General features: G+C 39.5%; 1 pseudogene; it reads left to right on the plus strand.

Moving 5' to 3' along the window:
• Window positions 1-249: 249 nt before the first annotated feature.
• On the plus strand, window positions 250-1,194 carry LOC126071132 (olfactory receptor 18-like; annotated as a pseudogene).
• Window positions 1,195-4,660: the final 3,466 nt, after the last annotated feature.

Consider the following 4,660-nt stretch of genomic DNA (forward strand, 5'->3'; position numbering starts at 1 on the left):
ATCTCTAAAGTTGGGTTGAGTACAGAAACAGGAGAAAAACAAAGCAAGGAAGTAGTTCTGAGAAGTACAGTAGAGAGGCTTGCTGCTACAGAGTAATTTTGCTGCAGTAATTAGAATATGAGGTCCATAATGTGAACGTTTGTGAATCTGTCTACTTTACATGTGCATTTCTTGAATTCGAAATACAGACACAGTGCTGGGTACTTGTTTCCTTTTAACAATCCTCTTTTTTTTTTTTTTTTCCCAAAAGCTCTCTCAGGTTTTATGGAGCCACAGAATCTAACGGATGTCTTAGAATTCTTCCTCTTGGGCCTCTCTGAGGACCCAGAACGGCAGCCCCTCCTCTTTGGGCTGTTCCTGTCCATGTACCTGATCACTGTGACTGGGAACCTACTCATCATCCTAGCCGTCACCTCTGACCCACACCTCCATACTCCCATGTACTTCTTCCTCTCCAACCTGTCCGTGACTGATATCAGTTTAATTTCCACCACGGTCCCAAAGATGCTAGTGAACATCCAGACACACAGCAAATCCATCACCTATGTGGGTTGCCTGACACAAATGTCCTTTTTCTATCTCTTTATATGTCTCGACAGTCTGCTCCTCACGGTGATGGCTTATGACCGGTTTGTGGCCATCTGTCACCCCTTGCACTACACAGTCATCATGAACCCCCGCCTCTGTGGCTTGCTAGTTTTGGTGTCTTTTTTCATCAGCCTTTTTGAATCCCAGCTGCACATTTCAATGGTGTCACAACTTACCTTCTGCACAAATGTGGAAATCCCTCATTTCTTCTGTGACCCTCCTCAACTCCTTAAATTTGCATGTTCTGACACTTCCATCCATATAGTATTGGTGTATTGTATTGGTGCCATCTTTGGTGGTGTTCCAGTCTCAGGGATCCTTTTCTCTTAGAGTCGAATTGTTTCCTCCATTCTGAGAGTCTCATCTTCAGGTGGGAAGTATAAAGCCTTTTCCACCTGTGGCTCTTACCTGTCAGTTGTTTGCTTATTTTATGGAACGGGCATTGGAGTGTACCTCAGTTCAGCTGCCACATCTTCCCCCAGGATGTGTGCAGTGTCCTCAGTGATGTACACTGTGGTGACCTCCATGCTGAACCCCTTCATCTACAGCCTGAGGAACAGAGACATCAAGAGGGCCCTGTGGAGGCTCCTCAGCAGAACAGCCTGATATCAACACTTTTGCCATCTTTTTTGACATGTGGATTGGAAAAGATGGCAAAACCTAACATCTGCAATCATAAGTCTTGCCTCTTAGTTACATAAGTTTTGTAGCTCTCAGAGGTTTCAGTATGGAGATTTCATATATGAACATTGTTTCCCTTGTCACTTGCTTACTGGGATAGTGAGAGTATTCTGGGATATGTCAATCAGCTTGATGGATCAAATCCCGTTGTAGTTATGGAGCCTTCTGTAGCTTCTCATCTATGATCCAGGATTTCTGGTATAATGCACAACTCTATTTTTACGTACTTAGAATCTTCAGCCTTTACTTTGTATCTAACAGAACAGTTATGTGTGAGAATGCATGTCACTGGTCCTAAGCCTTGACTTCATAATGGAATCATCTAGGAAGGCAAAAAATATTGATGCTTTGGTCCTACCACTATGGATTCTCGTTTAATTGGAACACTATGTGGTTTGAGCATCAGAATTTTAGTGCATCACAGGTGGTTTTGATGTTCAGTCAGTGTGAGAACTACTGATCTTTTCAGACTTTTTTCAAAGATGACCAGGGTTTTGGGGGTCTTTTACTCCTCCTGAGCAAATGCTCAAGATCTCAAAGTGATCAGAGCTCACAATGGGATAGGTATGAGAGAATTTACCCTAATAACCAGCAAGTGATTTTCCTCAATATTCGTGATATTTCTTCTCATATCTTCTCCCTGTATGTCATGTTGCTGTGAGCTGCTTTTTAGTTGCCTCCCTGACACATGGTGACCACATGCACAACAGAAGAAAATACTACCTAGTCCTGCACCTTCTGCATGATCCATTGTGGATCAGATCATTGTGATCCATAGGGTTTTCATTGACTGATTTTTGTAAGTAGATCACCAGGCCTTTTTTACTAGTCCACCTTAGCATGGAATCTCTGCTGAAACCTAGTCAACATTTTAGCATGATGCATGCCTCTGTTGACAGGTGGTTGGTGCACATAACGTACATTGGTTGGGAATCAAACCTGGTCTTCCACATGGAAGGTGAGAATTCTACCAATGAACCACCACCGCTTTTGCCCTGCACACAATAAAGTTGGTCATGTGTGCTTATTGATAAGCTATTGACTCCCTTTTCCAGATTCACCCTTCTTTATTCTGTGATGCTGGGGCCGGACAGGGAAAGATCCGTAAACCACTGTTCTGATTTCCCATCTGGCTTTATTGTTAGGTTCTTCTAATAAAGGTCAGTAAACATTACCACACACTAATAAGCTCGACATTTTCCTTATATCTGTTTCCTTAGATCCTGATATGGTAGCTTCTTTCCGTGGTTCCTATCTCTATATTGCTACACTGCTCCTTTTTGTCTCTCAGTCCTTGTTTAACTATTTTACCAGTTTCCTGTATGAAATGCTCTTCATGGTGTTTTCAATTTTCTTTATTGAATCCTGACTGATAAATTGTATTTGAGGAATAAAGTTATATGTGAAGTGTCTAAAATTAGAACATTACAAAGCATGCTCAGGAAAAAAAGATAGGTGTAAATGGTATACCTTGGTCAAGGTTGTATAACTGAGAATTAAGGTGGTGATATCATATTTCCAATTATTGCGGCTTTATTGATGCTCTAGGACCATCAATTCACAGAGTCATTATGAATAAATTAAATTTTGTCTTATTTTTCATTAATCCAGAATAGCAGAGGATCATGTTTTCAGGAGAGGGGGGCCCTTGCCTTTCACTTGTAACAGACTGATGAAAACATGACTGTGTTAGCAGCTTTCCTTGTCTTTGGGCTCTTTCTGTGTTCTAGTACATGGGTGTGCAATGTCCTTTAGACATATTAGCATAATTTCCGAGGGAGAAATTTTGGTTGCTCAGAAAGCCTGCCTAACCAATAGCCTAATTTACTCTGTCTTTTACCACTGAGTTAAATCACCTACAAACTTTCCTGATGAGAAACTTCGATAATAGAGAAACAGAGTGCACTTGCCAGAGGATGAGACCATACCAGTTTGTGGGAAGAGATAGTCCTCATTAAAAAACAGGAAAGTAGTGTTGGGATTCTATGGTTATGCCTAATTGCAATGAGACTTAGGAGTCCCATCTACCCTAGAACTAAGTAGTATATTCATTTCTGCAAACCGAGGAATGGTGAAAAAAATTGATGAATTCAAGGTATTGTTTCCTTTTGATATCTCATGGCACACTCTCCTCAAAGGTAGCATTTTTTTCTTCCTATTCAAACATCAAGACTTAGAATGAGTGATACTATTAGATTAATGCTATAAATGGGGAAATGCCTGGAAGGAAATATGTCAGAGTTTCCTAATGACAGAAAGGGGTGTACTTATCTTTGATATGGATGAGGAACTGCAGGTTGTGGAAAGGGTGTGGGATTTGGTAACATACTTCCAACCAGACCTTGGCTTATAAACTGGACAGTTTTGGCAACTCAGTGCACCTCATTGATCCTTAGAGTGCTCATCATCAAATTGCAATTAATAGTGGTAATCACCCAAGGCCATTGCAATGACTACATGTAATTTCGTCAAGGTTGGATTAAACAGTAGTTTCCCATCAAATGGTGTTCCTTAATACCACTTTAGAGAAGTTCATTTTAAGTGTGCATTTCCAGAATTCAAAAAGAAGTTGATACTACAAGCTGTGACATTAGGCATAATATAAAACATGATTCTGTTTAACTTCTTCATTTGTATAGTTGTGATACCAAAGCATTCATCTGAGAGAGTAGTTAAGAGGAGGCAATCAAAAGTGCTAATTACAACCCTGTTTAACACCTATAATGGATCAGTAAGTGGAAACTAATTTAGTCACTCTATTTTTTTTTTTTTTTATGGTTAGGCCAATAAAGTAGCTCAACTAATGGGATTAGCACGGAAACTGTCTGATTGTCCACATTAGTCTTCTAACTCATTAGCTTTGTGGAAATGGACTTGGTACTTAAATCTCAAGGCTGTTGATTCTTCATTTTCCATATTATTTAGCTTATGGCATTGTAAGGATTAAGCAGATAACACACATCATGCTTGGTGAGAATTCAGTAAATATAGATGTTATTGTTGTTGTCATCTACTGTAACACAGAAGCCATTCAAATAAATTATTCGAAGTCTATATGTTCTTTACCTTGGATGCCTGATGACCATTACAATTTACCTTTACATGACAAGACCCTGAGAAGTTCAAGGGCAGGGATTGGATATCATTTATATATATGCTACAAATCTATTGTATTAAGACTGGAGTTTAGTTCCATCTCTAATTTTTATAATGTTGAATAAATTATTCATTGTCTTATAAAATAAAGGTGAGGATTATGTGACATCCTTACACCCAGTGTCTTTCATCCTCCTTGGAACATTATATCTTCCATGGAGACCTTTAAGAACTCCTGAAGGAAGAAGTGTATGGTTTGTTTTTCTTATCATGGGCATTTGATGGGATGTGTTAT

This window comes from Elephas maximus, chromosome 3 (assembly GCF_024166365.1).
Source record: "Elephas maximus indicus isolate mEleMax1 chromosome 3, mEleMax1 primary haplotype, whole genome shotgun sequence".
NCBI classification, from domain to species: Eukaryota; Metazoa; Chordata; class Mammalia; order Proboscidea; family Elephantidae; genus Elephas; species Elephas maximus.